The sequence below is a fragment of the Hirundo rustica genome, chromosome 8 (assembly GCF_015227805.2).
Source record: "Hirundo rustica isolate bHirRus1 chromosome 8, bHirRus1.pri.v3, whole genome shotgun sequence".
Lineage (NCBI taxonomy): Eukaryota > Metazoa > Chordata > Aves > Passeriformes > Hirundinidae > Hirundo > Hirundo rustica.
In genome coordinates, this window is record NC_053457.1 from 28109892 (window position 1) to 28128535 (window position 18644).

Consider the following 18644-nt stretch of genomic DNA (forward strand, 5'->3'; position numbering starts at 1 on the left):
AACCAAAAAATCCACACCTCCTCACATACATCAATCACAGCTCAGTAACTTCTCAAGCCACTTTGCTTGGGCAGTGACCACAGAGACCACTGTATCAGGTGGAACTGAAGACACCAGACTCAGCAGCATCTCTCAGTGCCTCGGGAAGCCCTGCTGCACCCAAAACATCCCCAAAGCAAGCAGCTCGGACACGCCACTCCCCAGCACCAGCGGCTCAGCCAGGACAATGGGTTTGTTTTCGTCCCGAGGAGGTTCTGCACAGCCCTGCCACCAACAAATCACTGCTCTGACAGGGCCCACGCTGAAGCAGCAGACTCCTAATTGCTTGCTTTTGTTCACACCAGAGTTTATCCTGGGCTAATTAGCAGCAGGGGCAGGAGGAGGAAATAACAGAGTATTATGTGGAGAGAGGAAGCGCCGCGCAAGGAGAGTGTGTGGGAAAAGCGTGCCAAACCCAGCCGGGACTGTTCCTCCCCTTTGGAGGCTCCCTTGCTACCCCTCTCCATCCCTCCCTGCTGCTGGGGATCTGCAGAGGACATGGGCAGTGAAGACTGGGTCTGCCACAAGGCAGTGGCTCCTTAGCACTCCACCATGGAATTTAGGCATAACTTCAGTGGGGCAACGCTCCTGTCCCTTCACTTACAGCATTCCCACACCGGGTGATCCCATGGAACCCCTGCGAGTCACAGTTCACACCCATGAACTACAAAAGTGTTAATGTTTTGGACTTGTAATAAAAAGCACCTGAGCAGTTCTAGTTAAAGAGCTGCCACACTTCAGGTCACAAAGAACACTTTTTTAAAGGCAGGAGAAAGCCATCACCTTCCTACTCACCTATCTTAAGCCACCAGGGAACCTTCCTGGGGTAAATGCACGTTAGAAGATTGATAAAAAAATTACACTGTAAACGTTTATGTTGCTAGCCATTAATTGAAAAAACTTGCTACTGCTCTCAAACTGAATTAATCTTCACCAGACTGACTGTAAAACAGCCTAATGACTCCAGATCAATCAATAACAGCTCCAGAGGAACCAACCAACTTGTAGTTATTCACACTTCATTCTACACCCTCTACACCAAATTAATTCTCTTCTGGTCTCATTTAGGACCAGTAGGGAATGGCAAACACCTGCATCATGCTGTGTTAACTCAAATGTGTTTGCTAGCTTCTGTTTTGCCCAGAGAAAACAAGAATCACCTCAAGAAACAGCAGGCTGGGTTTTTTTTTTTTTTTTCCATAGGCTGTGAGGAAGCAGGTAGCATTTGCTGATAATAATACTGGATGCCAATAAGCAATGAATGGTGTCAAACCTACTCACAACTGGCTTCTCTAAAGCTTCAGGTACCCTGCTTCTCCCAAGTTTAAGGAAACTCCCCAGGGTATATCACAGCCTTGCTATACCCATCTGCTTCAGTGGCCCACTTCAGAAAATTCAACTTGAGGTCAGGTCCTGCTGGTCAGGCCAGCTGCACAGGACATTCATGTGTCAGGGATGAGATCAGAAAAAAACAGCACCAAGGACACCTAAGCTTAATCTGAAGCTTCAGAAGGAGGTCATCTCCCAACAGCTGCCCACATGGATGTCACAGCAGTGGGTTTGCAGGGAAGGGGGTACAATTCCCATTCCCTCCTCCACCCCCAGACTGCAGAAAATGACTTTATTCTTCTCCCAGGCATCCACAGCTAGCACACACACAGGGCTGAGCGCTGATGAATAGCACAGCCCATACAGTAGGTTACATTTTCCAGCCCACCAAAGCTGAACTCAAGGCTTCCAGTGACTCAAAGCAGCTCATTTAGGATGTGATCCTGGGGCCACAGAGGTCAGTGGAAATACTCTGTCAGACCTCAATGGATTCAGACTTCAGGGACTCAAGAGAGATTAGTTTTGCTCTTCTTCTGCAAGAAGCAGTATATAAACCATCTGCTTCTATGCAAGTATCTCTCTGAACTCAGCTGGACATTCCCAATCCAAACTTGATACCTGCAAAAAAACCCCTCCACTGACCATTCATTCTCTCCTATCAGAGGGAGCACAAGCTAACACTTATCAGGGACTCATGACTGTGAGAAGCAAAATGAGTTAATACCATGAGGGTCTGAGGTCTCACACAGATGAGATCCTCTGTGCAAGCCACTATCACAGCAGGTCCCAGCAGGTCAATAGGACTAAAAGCAATTGGGAGCCCTTGTACATTAAACCATCTCAGGATTCTGAGTGCTGGAAGTCACTGCTTGATCTCAGCTAAAGTCCCATCACGCTGTGCTGGTGATGTATGGAACACGCTCATGGTAAAATCAGGTTGGTGGCTTTTCAAAGCAGCCTGGAACAAATGGTTCTCCCTCCAAGAGGCACGGTTTTGCTCTCCTTGTCTTAGCAGTTTAGAAATGAGAGCACAGAAAGCGATGATTCCTGCTCTGCAGAGCAATAGTTACAGATGCAAGGAAAGTATCTATAAAATCATAGGGCTGTGAGCAGCAGGATGAGAGATCAGAAGTAGACAGAAGCCTAAGTCATAAGGCAGAGAAATTCTCAGATGCTTTTCTGAAACTTTTTTCTATTTCTGTATTGCTCCTCTCAACTCTTGTAGCACTTCTTTGTGACTCAAGTGATATTTCTGGCACCACCTCAAAGAGCTTCACAGATCTTACAAAAATTCAGCCCCCTTCACAGAAAACACAGGGATTACCTCTAAGGTTCAGGTTGTCAGAAGAATTCAGAGGCTTGGCCAAGGTCACTGTGATTACCTGCACTGAATCCAGTCCCCTCAAGCACCAGGATATGATGCACTCCAGTTCCCTACAAAGCATGGCCACAGACCTGGGGTACCATTAGAAATCACAGCATAGCTCATGTCATGCTCTTCTCCATGGCAACAGACACCAGTAACTGGATAAAACCTGTAGGATTTTCTTAATGCTTGATGGAGAGAAGTATAGGAGCATCACAGTTAATGGGAAACCTGAGTGATTAGCATCTGCAGTGAGTGGATGATCATCACTGAAAGGATGGTGCTTTGAAATATACAGAAATATCACATCTTTACTGATGTAATAAGGACTTTCAGAGTTGGGGTTACAGTCAGAATTACCAGCTTCTTCTTCTTGCATGCACTTAACTGGATGATGAGACATTCTCCTTTCTTTTACTCCAAGACAATGCTACCTGTTTTACAGAAGCTCTTGGGCTGCCCCTGACCACCACAGGCTCTCTCAGTTTGAAGGCTGCAACTCTGGTCGCAGCAATAGGCAAAGAGATGCTTTAAACACGACTGATGTGTTCTAACAGCAATTCAGTGGCAGCAGGACAGCACTGAAAAGGGCTTCTTTTGGCAGGAGTCTGTGCCTTTCTTTGCAGGCTGAAAGTCTCTTGCATTGCAGCAGTGTCTATCCTAGCTCATGTGAAGCTGGAGCCAAAAATGAAACAGCTTGCAAAGCCCTCATTGAGGAAGCACATTCCTCCCAAAAGAGCTGCCAATTTTGCCTGACACCAAGGTCACTGAAAGGTAAATGACCATTAAACTAGATTATAAAAGCCATTCCTACCAATAACCACCGATCTCTGTCATTGTGCTACAATAACAACCCACATCTACATCTAATTACTTCATGTCTCGGCTTATGAGGAAATGGGAGGACAGGCTCTGAATGAACTTTCATTCAAGTGTTTCAGTAACCACTGGCAAGATTGTATTAGACCATTTAATCTAAATTCGATTACTTGTTTTATCAAGGTAGAGGGGCCCCAGCCACCGGACAAAGAACTGTAATGAGATACACACTAAAAGACAAACTCTTTCCTCTGCTGAGATGAGAGGTGAGAGATAAGGAGTATCATTTGTTAACGGGAAACGAAGGCATTGGGAGATTAAGTGATTTGTCCAAGGACATGGGCATATTCTTCAGCAGATCAGGGATATAAACTAGCTTTCCCACATCCCAGCCTGGAGATTTTGCTTCCAGCCCCTCATCCAAAGTGCTGAGAGATATTCCACCCTCCTGCCCAAAGCAGAGTCTGGGTTTGATACTTTTGGCTTCACTCTTTCTTCCTAGAAGGAGCTGAGCTAAGCTGCTGACAAACAACTCCATTCAGGCACCAAGTAAGTACCTGCAGTCTGTGCCATGCCAAGCTTCCTGCTTCAAAAATCCTGAAAACTCCAGAGGTAGCAAAACTGGTAACAGCATTGTTAGAAAGTGAAAGAAGCAGCCCCCAGGAGCAGAGGGGCTCCTGAGGAGGATCTTGAGGCACCTGCCCATGCCCAGCCTGCCTCCACTACATCCCATGGCAGCCTTTCAGCCCCAGTTTCCCACTGACCAGCCCTGGCTGGCAGCACTGGGATTCCCCAGGCGCTGCTTGGGCAGAAAGCAGTTCCTTTCTAGCCCTGCTTTCTTTTTTCCTGAATAGTGCAGCTGAGGAGCGTGCAGAGAGGACAGGCAGGCACAGAGGCAGCATTCAGGCTGCTGAATAGCAAGTGCTGTCAGAAGAGCAGGAGGACCCAGCCCAGGCCTCCTTGGCTCATTTGGAGTCTTACAGTAACAGTTGGGCTTTGCAAGAGGGAAGAGTCACCCCCGGTTACAGCTAGAGAAGGCCATTCTCCCCAGCTGTGAGGAAAGGCAGATGTGTGGATGGTGACAGCTGTAACAGCTGGATGACCCCTACACCGGGCCACCTTCCAAAACAGCAAAGCAGATCCTTCCCCAGACAAAGCAACCCTCCTCAGCCTGCCGGCTGCAGGGCCGTGCAGAGGAGCGGCGAAGAGAAGGGAGCAGCAATGCTTCGGCTCCTCTGCAGCGGATGCAGCTCCTCTGCCCTGCCCCAGATGCTGCTGGCTTCGGCAGTGCAACGCAGGGAAGGACAGATCACCCAAATACACTGAGAAGCAGCAACATCTCTACTGAATCCCAGAAAGCTGCTCCTCTGAAAAGCATCCCCATCACACTGAAACCCCACCAGCATTCACCCAGGGTGATGAGCAGAATAAACCAGGTGACTGCAGACTAAGGAACTCAGACTGAGCGACACCAGGTGCGCCCACCTTGGCTTTGACCATCAGAAACAATGATTTACTTCTCACACTTGCACCTGTAATGACTGGCCAGCCTCCCACCCTCTTGCTTTTCATGGGAAGAGAATAAAAAGCCCAACCCGCTGTTGTCCAGCTGAAAAGGTTTTTTTTATCCACAGAAAAATAATTATGGACATAGAAATAATTGTAGAAGAAAGAAATCTCCCCACAGCAAAATGAGAAGTGCTGTGTTTATCAAAGGAAAACCCACAAAAACCCCCTCTAAGCTTCTGGCAAACAATGAACTTCCTCATTGGAGAATCACTGCTAGATTAAACAAAACAGAAGGCGAAATTCATAATCCTGAGACAAGCTCAAATCCTTCAAAAATAAGAAAACTGTAAAACTGAAGAACTCCTATCAGAGTCTTCCTAATAAGCCAGACAAGTGTCAGACAGTTATGACCACTGTCACAAAGCTGTCTGATTTTTAGACACAATGAGTGCTCACAGGGAAGAAAGGAAGGGAAAAAAAACCCACCCAGACTGGTCTATTAATGTACCTAAAACCCAGCACAGCTTGGATTCACACTCTGGTTGGGAGCACCAGGCTGGTCTTTGTTGTAAAGTATGATTCATGGAAGGACAGAGGCAAACAATGTGTTTGGCTGGCTGTGGGCTGTGAACTGCACAGATGAACCCAAGCAGCTCTGCGTGGGCTGCTCTGGAAGTTTGAACAAGACTCGTATTGAGAAGGGGCAGCTCTAACCCAGGAACTCTGAACTTTAACAAAATGGCAGCAGAAAATGCACACAGAGCTTTTTTCAGTTAGCTGAGCAAAGAACAGACTCCTCTTCCCTCCACTGGAAGGTGGGAAACAGCATCCAAGAAAAATTAAGGAAGAAAAAAAAAAAAAAAAAAGAAGGAAGAGACAAGAGGAGCAAAACATGAAAAGCACCGTGTTACAAGGAGATTTTACTGAGCACTCTTGCATTTTAGTGCCATATTGCTCTATTATATCACAGAAAAGTTTGGGTTGGAAGGGACCTTAAAGATCATCTGGTATGCAATGGAGGGTGCATGTTTGACGCCCCACGAGCAACACAGCGATGTGTTTCTTTGCAAAGGGTCTCAGCCTTTCCATGACAGAGCAACTGGTGAGTCACTGGAGGTCCTCCACTGCCAAAGAGATTTGTTGGATCACATCCAAGAGATGCTGGCACCTCTTCCTTTGGAGCAGGAGATCTTAGCAGACTGCCCACCAAACTCACAAGATCCCAAAGCTGTACCAGGCTACAAATTGCATGTCTGTGCTCGGTGATGCTCAAAGCCTCAGCAGATGGGAACATATCACAGAGGGCCGTGGAAAATCGTGCTGGGACCTGGGGTGGATCAGAGAAGTGCCACATCCTCACTGGGCAGGGCACCAGGTCACATAGAAGTTGTATAACACAGTAACTCCTGCTGGGACAGAACCCAGCTAGGAAAACAGAAAGGGAGCAACTAAAGAAACATCAGTGCAGTAGTCAAGAGGGTAAGTAATGATCAATCCAAATTAAGATGTCAGCTAAAAAAGTTGGACCAAGTCAGGCAGGGCAGGAGTTTAAAGACAGCACTGTTTTTAAGGGAAATATCCCCAAGAGCAGGGCCTGCTGGGCTCCTTTCCCAGTGGGGAGAAAAACAATCCCAACAATTTTTAGAAAGCAGAAGTCACATTTGCTGCCAAGCCCCAGAGCCGAATCCTAGAGCAGCACGACAGAGACACCATTTCCTGTGAAGCTGCCACCACTGATTCCCTTCTGTCCCCACCATCTCTTCTGCTGCTTTCCCCCCTTACTCCTTCAGTTTCCAGCTAATATCGGTGGTTGGTTGGTTGGTTTGGGTTTCTTCTGCCTTGTGGAGGGCTGCTCTCCTCTCCATCACGCTATGGGGCTGACTTCACTGGAGGGCTTGGTGACCATCTGACTGCAACTTAGAGCACATCTGCTGTTTGCTGCCTAATGCAACGCACAGCTGTACCCAGGAAGGGGCTACCAAGAGGGGTCTGATCAAATGAACAGCTGCCTTCAAGAAAAAGAAACACACAGAACACTCAACCGAACACCACAGTCACACAGGGCTCTAGTGCTGGAACCTTGTGCAAGAAGGCATCATCCCTCAGCTGCCTGATCAGCACAGCCTTGCTCTCCTCTGCAGTCTTTGCTCCATGAATGGGGCAATGTGCTCCCTGCACCACACCTCAGGTCTTTGCCAAGGCTCCTGGAGCACAGTTTTAGTCAGTACTGTGGCAGACTTTGCCTCACCCCTGCTCATCACTCTGCACGGCTGCCTCCAGAGGAAAGCACGCTTCCATCCCTGCCCACATTGCAGTCCCTAACGCCTGCTGAGCCCACAGGCTCTTTCCCATGGAAAAAGGAAGCCTGGGGTACCTCACTCCCAAAACAGCGAGTGAGAAAACTCAAGGAGAGATGAACCATCACGAGGACGGGGAACGGCAGCCCTGGAACAACACCCATGGGTTGTGCCACTGCAACACAAAGAAAGGAGTTCACTGCCAAATATATTTTGGGATGGATTTCTCTCTCACAGGCAAGACACGAATTAAAGGAAGCTGCCAGATACACATAGGGTTGTGCTGGTTCTTTTTGAGAAAGGACAAGCACACACACACACACACACACACACACGTACACGCCCTCCCAAGGCCCCATATCAAAGCACTTTCCCACCATTCTCTGTTGATTTAATGGCATCATTTCTCCAACAAACAATAGGAACACAGCAGAAGGGGAAAGCAGTTATGTTTGAGAAAGCAAGAGCTCTGGGGTCAGAGGGAAAGACAGACATACAGCCCTGGAGTCCCCAGTCTTTCTTTGCTGTTTCCTCTGCAGAAAGGGCTTTTCAAGCCACACTGCTGACAAGAGCCAGGGCTGGGCTTCTGTGCCTACAGCTGAAAAGCAGAGTGACCACACCAGGCTATTGCACTAGTGTAGGGGCAGAACAGGTTCTGTAAGTATCCTGAGAGTATCAGGATGTAGGCTGTAGGCTGGCAGAGCCTACAGCATCATCATTATTGATTGCTAGATTTCTTTCTTAATAATCTTGCGCAATCCCTTGTCCAAGACACTGCATGCAGTCCTTATCCATCCTCCTCAAGGTAATGTGGAAGCCTAAACACCAAGAGGGAGGATCATGAAGCTGAGTCACTGAGCAGAGGTGATGCAGCAATGTGCAAACCAGAGCTATCTTCTCTGGAAGTCTGAATCATCAGCAGAGAAAAGTGCTAAAAGCCCCAATACCAATGCTCCCCCAGAGAAAAATACAACCCCCCCCGCCTGAATTTCTCTATCTACAGACATCACTAAGGACCAGAGTTCACACTCCTTCCTAACAAGATTCAAAGCAAACCAGTGTTCACTATTCTTCAGTTTAAGGTTAAGAAGCATAGAAAGACAAGCTCTAGTAATACTACAAAGAGCTCAAATGACAAACCCTCTCCTCCCACATGTCCCCACTGCTCAGTGAGTAGCTCCCAACAGGCACCCAACATCTGCCACCAAAGGAGGCCACAGCTCCCACCCACGGCTCTCCCACCTGTGAGGGGATGGCACAGGTGACCTGAGGACATTCCTCACTCTTGTATTCAAGAGATGCCCCCTTTTTCCCCTCCCACACCTCCAAAATGATATTCCACTATGTCAGGGTGGCAGAGCAGCCTCCCAGGAACAGGCAGCTCCCCTGTTTGCTACGGATTACCAAGGCAGCTGGGCATCACATCAGCTGTTTCAAGACATATGTGCCCTGTCAGGAAACACCAGTCTTGTCCTAATGCTGAAGTGATATCCAGAGAAAGAGAGGCTCTGCCCTGTTTCATATTCCAAACATCACTTTCATCACTCAGCAAGTTTTCAAACGGGATTCAAGTCTTTGGTGCCATTTGTCATCTGTGTTATTAATTCCTGTTGCCAAGAAACTCCCAAATACATCTTCTTTGTGAAGCTTCTTTGTCCAGTACTCACAAAAACAAGTATTGGCGGCTTTGGGAAAAACAAGTGTCACTCACGGAGAGGATGCTCAGAAGAGAACCTCTCCCAGGACACCCAATTTATGCAATGGCTGCACACACATTAATCTTCCAACACAGGCCCATCCATGTGACAGAAATGTGTCCTAGTAAAACACAGGTGGCACTACAGGGAGCTGCACACCACAAGTGGCAGGAGGAGACACACGAGCACTACAGACCCAGGCCCCACATGGTGTGATCTGAGTCACAGAGCACGGACCAGAGAAGCCACACACATTTACCTACTGAGATCAACAGCTTCTGCAGTGACCAGATGGAGGGCTCCTGGTTTGACTCGTGGTGACAGCCCTGCCCCACCGCCCATGGATGCTGTACTGCAGGGGGGAACCTCTTATAAGGCAAGGTAGAGGTAAGCACCCAAAATTCTGCCGAGACTGAGCAATAAACCTTGATTTACCATCTGCACCCTGAGCTTGAGCTCATCTCTGAGCAGCAGCAAGTCAGGCTCACAGAGATGCCCAGGGGGAAGAGGAGGCTCAGGACAAGGCCACCCCATGGCACTTCTGCCACCCTCCCCAGCAGAGCCTGGCAGGAGCCAAGGGGGGCTGATGCAGTGGAAAACCAGGACAAAGACCTGCATTTCTGGGTGGTTTTTTTTTTTTTTTTTTTTTTTTTTTTTTTTTTTTTTTTAAATGTGAATTGGAAAACTTTTCCCTTTCTATCCTGACTGTGAGGCATGGGAAATGAAAGACAGCTCTTAAACCAGTAAAACAACCATTTACGCGATAAAAAAGATTTTCTTACTTTGTCTTGCACTTTGGTTTACATGAATGAGAGCCAGTTATCCAGACTGGGAACAATACTCAGAGTTAAACCTCTGAAACCCATTACATAAATACGCCAAAGGTATCACTAATCCTATCACAGATTTAAAAGTTAGATCATTATTTTCATTTGCCATCATTCAGCGGAAAATTTGTGACAAGAAATTACTGCTGAATGAGTTCAAGTCTTTCCAGCAAATTCAGCTTCCTTGGCGCTTTTCTAAGTGCACTTTTGACCCTTTCAAAGCCAAGCTACAGGGATACCTCCACACTTTGGAGGCGTCCCTGTAGCTTGGCTATAACCTACCCAGGCTGGCATTTCTCTTTTCTCAGCAGTACCATATGCCAATAAATGTCATCCTTGGTACCCGAGGATCATCTGTGGAGCAGTGGTTTGGGATCATCTGTGGAGCAGTGGTTTGGGATCAGCAGCTCGTGCCTGGCTCCCTGCGGCTGGGGCAGGCCACGCCATCCCCACTCCAAACCACATTGCTGTGCTTTCCATCCAGAAAATGAATGGAGCAGAGCTCAGCGTTGGCACTGGTGAATTAATAACCTTTAATGAGAGTAATAACTTGAAGGAACTCTCTGTTTACTCAGTGCTAAGTGCAGCCTGGCCAGCCCAGCACTCTGCCTGCAGCGCTGGAAGCAATTCAGTCAGGACACGAGGAGTGTCCTGCACGCAGGAACTGCCCTCCAGACAGTTTTCTAGTTCTCACAGGCAAAAAGAGATGCATATCCTCACCAGAGCCAGCTGGTAAGGCACAGCCAGCCCAGCAGCCTTCCTGCTTTGCAGAGAAAACTGCTGGCCATTCAACTTGAGGGCCCAGAGAAAAAGAGCACAGCATCTTGGACATGGCTCAAGAGAGATCACAGGCTGCCACTGCAAACCTCTACTCAACCCTCTGTCTTTCCTTCCATCAATTCTGAGCTTAAGCCCCAGCCCCAGAGGCAAAGCCACAGAGCCTTTCAATCTTCTTGGGTTAAGAAAAACACAAGGATTGTTTCTATTGTGGCTTGTTGCAATTTCCTTTGCTTCATTGCTATCTGTTTGCCCAGCCTTTCTAGAAAAGAAACAGGCAGGTGAAGGGAAGACAAATGACTGGAAAAACACTCCCCATTTCTAGGACTAAGCATATTTTGTTGCAGAAGACAGTGAAAACAATAAAAAGTGTGAGCATTTATAAGATAAAGTACCAATGCTACTGATTTAACTCATTTGTTTCAGGAAAAGAGACAACAAATAGAGGGGGCAGGAGGAGGCTGGAACCCTGGGGCAGCTGTCCTCTCATCCTTACTTCCAAGGTGGTGGATCCTTAAGCGAAGGGATTTGAATTCATCTTCTCTGGAGGCTGCTTCACCTACTTATATTGCTACAAAGGGTAAAAAGCTCCAGCTCTCCCACCCAGAGAGTCCCACCTCAAACAGCAATTGGGATTTAACTACCATATGTCTCTTTTGGTTCCTCTGAACAGCTTCTACATGTTGTGGCGCCTTGTCCTTCATCACTTACCTCTGGTTACAAAGAAAACCAGACAATCCCTTGTTTCTCCCAAAAATAGGTTTCTCTCAGGCACTCACCCTAGGACAGCACTTTCACACTGACACCAGCAGGAGTTTGCTACCACCCCACACTCACCTGTGTGAAAAACTACCCAAAGGGGGCAAGAGCTTGGCCTGGCAGGCAGGTGGAGAGGGCAGGGAGCAGTGATTAGCTCCATCCCAGCCTTCAGCAGGGACATCTGTCACAGCCACCTGGCCAAGCTGCTAAGCAGGTCACACACCGCACAAACTGCAGACAAAAAACACAGGCACAAGAACTGCCACGCTCTCAAGGGCTGTTCAGGCCACCAAACTCCTTCATCAAGGCATTCAAGAAATGTACACTCTAAATTTCCTCTCCATTTTGAGTAACATCCATCTGAAATTTCCATGTGGGACACGCCAACTTACGCTTCTACAAATTCCCCCTCCTGAGGGGCAAGGAAAGTGCAAGAAACTGCTTCAGAGACATAGAAAACAAACTGGACCTATAGGATCCTCTCAGCAACAAAATAATACATTTCATTTTCCCTACCCATGATCATCCATCCTCATTCAGAGCTCTTTGGAGGCAGTGCTCCAGGACATTTCACCCACATTTGTGTGCCTGGCTCAGAGTAGCACATCAAAGGGGCATTTGAGGCTGAGTGTTGGGTGCTGGAATAAAGCAGCAGAAGTCAAATCCCTGGCACAGGCCAAGAGCCCTCGCTGAGGACCAGGGAGCCCATCCCTAGCTACCTGCAGGCAGATGTAATGGGGGATAAAGGGAGTGGAAGGAAAGACTCAGGCAAGAAAAATTCCTTTGGCAGCCACGTCCCTCAATGCCACGGGATCCACCTTGCCCTGGGCTGGCTGGTGTGCTCACACAGCGCAGCTCCACGCAGAGACCATGCTCAGGGGCTGGAAACAGCATCTCAGGACAGCACAGTGCTCCAGAGCTCTGCTTCTTGCTACTGTAAAGAGTGGTTTCCCCTGGGAAGAGGAAAACCTCGGCTTAATGCCCTGGGAAACTCCGTTCTAAGCACAGTAAGCAAGAGGCTTACTCACATGCTCCCTCAGTTCAAGTATGCAAATCACTGCTAGAAGGTTCCTAGCTCTTTGTGTTAGCATAGGTTGATTTTTGGGGCAGGAATTTTAATATTCCTAATCGTTCTCCCCTATCAGACCTTTCCCTCAGACCCTGCCTTAACCCTTCCCCACACCTGGATGTCTAAATACCCCTGTCTGACCCTGGATCCTACTTTTTGCCACTTGTTGCTGCCTTTTTCCATTTCGTTCCAAACATAGCGTACACCTTCTTGTTTGTTATTTCTGCGTTATTAAAATTCTGTTTCTGGACAATTAGATCAAGGCTGCCTCTCTCTATCAAGTCACCATCGGGGCAGAGTCCCGAGGAAATTCAAAGGAGTCTGACTGCTTGGGCTCTGACCCCCAGAAGTTTCAGACATCCATCAAACTGCACACTCCACTTGGGCAACGCTCGGTAAGTTTGTCGTGCAAACCTGGAAAAGGCTACTCTGCATTAAATATTGCAGAGATTTTGCAAAAGTCCTCTTTTCTCACTGGCTCTTCATCAGAAGCAGCCTTTTTGGCCAAAGCACAGGACTCCAGCGATGGGGCTGATAATCTAAGCCTTGGCAGAGACACACACTCAGCACCTGCTGATGCTCAGACTGGTTTCACCAAGATGTATTTTCCCCTTAACACACCTCTCTGCATCCACACCTCTGCTTGCCACCTCGGCCATCACACTTTGGGGATTTTCTGCCCTCTGTGAGGTGCCTGCAGGAAGTTGCTCCCCTGGCTGACACAAGGAGCACCACCTGTCTCGCATGAGTCAGCAGGCAGCAACAGGAAAGCCGTTCTTTGTACTTGAAAAAGAATTGAGTGATTTTGAAGCAGTGGAATGTTTTGCACCAGTTAGCTGACCGACAGCATGAGCGCTTCAGAAGAGGCTGCATTATGAGAAGCAAACTTCAAAAGGAGAAGTGACAAGGCCAGAGTGTTTGTGGTGCCTGAGGAAGTAATTAGAATTTAAAAGGGACACAGATTGGACAAGTACACTAGGCTAAGAAAGATGAACTGCTGCCAAGAAAGTTTCTTTAGCTTTCCCAGCTCTCTCTAGCCCACATTAGAAATGCAGTTTCATGAATATCTCTGTCTCAAAACATTTTTTACAGAAAACCCTTGCAGTTGTTGAAAACATGAGAAAGATGCTACCATCAAAAGCTAGATCCCTCCTGCTCCCATTTCTCTTTTCAGCTCATTAATACCTGTCTTGCTTTCATCATTCCCAAAGAGGAGAGGGTTTCTGCAAACCCCTCAGAGATAAGACATTTCTTAGACAAGGGGTTTTGTATACAGCACAGTTTATCTTCCTTCATGCAGGGTTGGATTTTTTATAATTATTTTTATTTTTTTTTAAAGCAAAGGCTTCAAAGGCTTGCAGGGTTGGTGAGCACTGATGTCTGCTCTGCTGGTGAGTGAGCTGCCAGGTCAAGAGCACTTCTCCAAATGGAGAGGTGTGATGTTAGTCAGATATCAAACTACACACGGAACTCAGTGGTTTCCAGCCACCGAGGATCATTGCTAAATTTCTGCTGCTTTGAGATCTCTGCTACGGAGGCTTTGAACCGGTGATTCAAACAAACGCAAGGCTGCAACAGCAAAGTCACAGCAGAAATGTCTGTTCTGGTTTTCCCCAAAAAGCTGAAGCAGCTCACAACAAACTCAACATTTAGCCCCTTCCACCAGGAGGCTTCAACACTTCCAGGAAAGCAAGGGCCAAATCTAGAGTCTGCAATAAAATCCAAGGGCAGAAGAAGTACAGCTTTGGAGTGAAGCCGAAGTTGGTGCTCCACCAGGGCCATTTCTTCCCAACGATCTGTTCTCTACCTGAAGACACGGATGCCCATTTCCTTGAACTTTTTCCCCACAGCAGAGACTCAACAGTTCATATTCAGACAGTGACAGAGACAACAAAAACGAGCCAACAGCTCTCCAAAGCCAGACAGAGCCCTGCAGTCTCCCCAGGTGCAGGTGAGATACGGTGAGTCAGGCTGGAGGAATGAGCTCCGGCAGCAGCACCTGGCGCAGCCGCTCGCTCCCGACCGCCCCATTCCCAGCTCGGTGGGTCACTGCAGCTGGGGCTCCCAAACTGCTCATCTGTCAAGTGGGCAAGAAAAAAAAAAAAAAGATTGCTGGGAGTTTGGCAAGCTTAAACAGGCTTCCAGTAACACTCTGAGGAACCTCACAGGATGTCATAATACGAAGTATTTACTGAAAATTGTCTCGGCATTCGAATGTTCTTTATGTATTAGTTCAAGCTGTGTTGGATTCCATCTGCCTCAGACTTGTGGGTGCAACCATAATCTCAAAGGAATAAAAGTTTTCACCCTATGATGTCACTTATGCCCACAGGTCTCATGGGGACTTCCCTTCCCAAGTTCCTGACTCAATCTTGAGGGAAAAAAATCCAATCTTCGTAGAAATGCAGCTACTCCTCACAAGTAGGTCTACAAAGGGTGCCACATTTTGGGACACAGCAGCAGACTGGCAAAGCTTCTTGCTATGGAAGTGAAGACACCACTTCAAAACGTGCTCCAGGAGGTACCAGTGGTACCATGGTCCATACAGAGGCAGCCACAGGGGTGTTTGAGCCTTGAATCAAAGGCAACTGGACACACAGCTCCCGCTGCTCAACTCTGTAGGCAGGGGCAGGATTTGGCTGCCAGCTGAATGGGCTGAGCTGGTTTTCCTGGGCTCTTGGACTTGCACTGGAAGTTGGAAGGTTGTGTTTAGAATATGAAAGGAACACTCCTCTGAGAACACAGGAACGCTTGGAGGATACACAACTCTCACTGTACTGCTGTGCAAGCACCACAGATATCTACTGGAGCTGTACCCTCATCTCATACAGATCTATGCAGCCCCACTGAAGCTCTTCTTGAACTTAAGCTCAGAGAAGGATACTCTTTTATAGGGAAGCTCCAGGTTTATGCAGGCACAAATGGACACTGCAGGAATTTCCCAGTTCGTATTAGATGCAGATGTCCAGCTCTGGGGATTCCAAAACACCAGAGAAAAACCAAGATGAAAGCAAAACAAATGCAAGCTGCACTTCATTGAAACAGGAAACCACAAACAGCTCCATGTTCAATGGGAAGCCCAAACTTTGGGATTCTGTTTGTTTTGAACAATAAAACCCCACCAGGCTAATGGAGCCCTCCTCGAGGGTGGGAGGGACTGAGGACCAAAACCAAGCTCACATTGGGCAGCCCCACAGGCAACTCCTCTGCACACCTAACACCAGCTCCTCTGGAGCTGCTCTCTCCCAGTTTCTCCCATTTAAGTAATTCCCTATACATACATGTATACATGCTGCTAGTGTTCCTTGGGGTGGGAGTCCCTGCAAGACACAGGCAGCGACCTCTGAGGCTCAGGCCTGGGGACCTGGCTTTCCTGGGCACTACCATCACCACAAAGGCTGGTTTTGATCAGAAATACCAGCCAGGACCCGAGAAACTCTCATGAAAAATACTTCTGTGCAGCTTTCACTAAGAAAAAATAAAAGAAAAACCCATCACTGTCCCGATGGGTCAGGATGCAGAAAAATCTTCAAGTTGTTGTGTGAGAGAATGTCAGGACCAGACTTCTTCATGCCCAGTAGAGTTCCCATGGGTGAGATTCATCAGGGCAGTTCCAGCAACTCCATCCCAGAGGGGTGCTACAAAGCCCTTACAGCTCCTGTTAACTGCACCAGCAGGCTGAGTTTATGGCCCTTTGGCATTAGCCCAAAAAGCCCAAAGCAGCTGGGAATTACCAGGGATAGCCACAAGACTGAAAACCAGCGTTGAAAAACAAACAACACCCAAACCAAGAATCACAAGGCAACCTTGAACTTCTTTTTGGAAATATTTAGGCAGGATGTCTTGCTGAGCTGACACATCTGGTTTCCAGAAGGACTTCAGCTGGGAGCTGTGCTGGACTAAAACTTCTCAGGATGCCATGAGAAGTGGGAAATGAGGAGCCTGGGACAGTCTTTCAGCAAGACCAGGAGCTGGAGTTAGAGAGCCCCAAAGGGACAATTCCCATGGCTATCCCTGCTCATCAGAGACTTGGACATAACCTCTAGCAAAGTCCCCTAGTCCCTGCATGTACCCAGTGCAGTGGGTGGGTGGTGTGAAGGCTGTGTCCAACTCATCTATTTGCCCTAATCCATCACTAACAAGCCCATCTCTTGGCAACTCCAAAGGGCAGATCTGTACAAAGCACTGGTGTGACTGACTTATTGATGGCCCTGGTCCAGCTAAAGATGTCAAGCACATGGTTACCTCCTTCCCTTCACAGCACATCCTTGAATTCACTCTGAAGCCAGTCTGTGGCGGGTTCTGAGCCCTTGCTGAGGCTGGGGGAGGGATGTCTGAGCAGCAGAGCAGGCAGGAGCACGCCTGTGCTTAGTCAGTTTGAAACCTCCCAAAGCATCCAACCCAGCTACAGACAGGAATGGAGCTCCTGGGATGTACACAGTGCTCATTCCTAGCTTATTTCACCTTCCAGTACAGGCAGGAAGCGGGATCCAAATTTTCAATAGGACAAAAATATATTTTCTTTCCCTTGCTACACAAAGTGTGGCATAGGAACGCCAACCAGATGAAAAAAACAGCTGGCACTTGCACCCACAGCCCACCCTGCACACTTCCCATTCAAACAGGCATCCCTGCTTCTGCAAAAAGGGGACAGCTGTGTCTCTTGCTTTGTATTTTGTCTCTTGCATACCTAATAAAAAGATCATAAATCACAGCTGGTTGCCAGGTCTTCGTTACTGTCCAAGCAGCACTCACAAAGGCAAGAAGGCAAACTCAGCACGTTCCCAGGGGACCTGGAAACACCCAGCCATTCCCAAAATAGGAGCAGCTTGGCGACTCACATCTGCGCCCCCCTCCCAGCACTCTGCTCTCCCAGGCAGCGCCGCAAGCCGTGGGTCAGGAGGTGCATTCCTCCGACAAAAACACTATGAGAAAAAACAACCTAGAGGCAGCACCAGTCCCCTGCAGAAGCCACTGGAGCTGCACTGGCCCCGTGCATCTCCAGGACGGTATCAGGACCCAGGGACCCCTGGGAACAGGGCTGCTGCTCACGACATCCCTGCAGAGCGCCTGGCACCGCCTGCAGCCCTTAACGGGATGGTGCTGCAGTGCCAAGGAATTCTGCTGGGACCCTGGTTGCATCAGGAAGAAGGGAGATGTGCAGCAGCACTCATTCAAAAAAAAAAAAAATCCAACAAAAAACCCCACACTGAAAAGGCCTAAAATCAGCACAAACCCCAGCAGCAATCAGCTAAGTGCCAGAGGAACAGGTTTAGTGTTATGGCAGCCAGACAACTGGGTCCTGTAGGCTGGTGTCCTTCTGGTAACCTCGGGAAAATCATCGGCTTTTAATTATAAATCTGGGGGAACATGGGATATTAGTGCTCGTACTGCCACGTTACATCTTGGCTCTGGTTAAGGCTTCCCTTGGCTCCCAAGGTGCTGGAAGACAAACATGTATTTTCTTTTAATTTCAAGATAGCTGAAAGTCACTGCCTAAGCAATGATGAGAACTGTGTGTGATTAGGGATAAATGAGTAAAACATTCTTAAACAAACAAACAGGAATCCCCTGGCCTCAAATCCCCAAGCAGGATCCTGGGGAGCCAGAGAAAGGCAGCAGTGGTGGAAACCATTGGGCCAGCAAGCCTGAATTCATACCTGGTGCTCCACAGCAGAGTGGATTCACAGGCAGCACCTGTGAAAGAGCCAACAGGGCACAGGGTCTGCATTTTGGGGGCTCAGCACAGAAATTTCTGGGTCTCAGCACAATGTGCAGCTTGATTTTGCCCAGGCATGATGCAGACTGACTGCTTTGAGCTCAGGCAGATTTAGGTCACATCCAGTTTTTCACCAGCAAGGTTAACAGCAGGGATCCTTTGGCCTGGGCAGCACATCCCACAGTCACACTCACAGCACATGAAGGAGCCCTTTCCTTTATTCACTTCCCACTTCCTGCCCATTTGTTTCAGCAGAAAATTCCCTGTCCTCACAGTGTGTGCGGGATATATAGAGAGGGAAGGAGAAAACTTCTCCCCTCCACTGTCTCTATTTCTCCATCACACAGTATCAGGATCATGAAGTGTTTCACCCTGCTCCTTCCAGGAAAGGGGAAGATTTGCAAACACAGCCCTTCTGCTGAAAACCAGCTTTTTCA

The 18644-nt window shown here is 48.1% G+C and overlaps 1 protein-coding gene across 4 annotated transcripts in view; it reads right to left on the reverse strand.

Moving 5' to 3' along the window:
• The window catches only part of AFAP1L2 (actin filament associated protein 1 like 2), a 65004-nt gene that overhangs the window by 24642 nt on the left and 21718 nt on the right, over positions 1 to 18644 (reverse strand). The gene's annotated exons all lie outside the window — the stretch shown is intronic.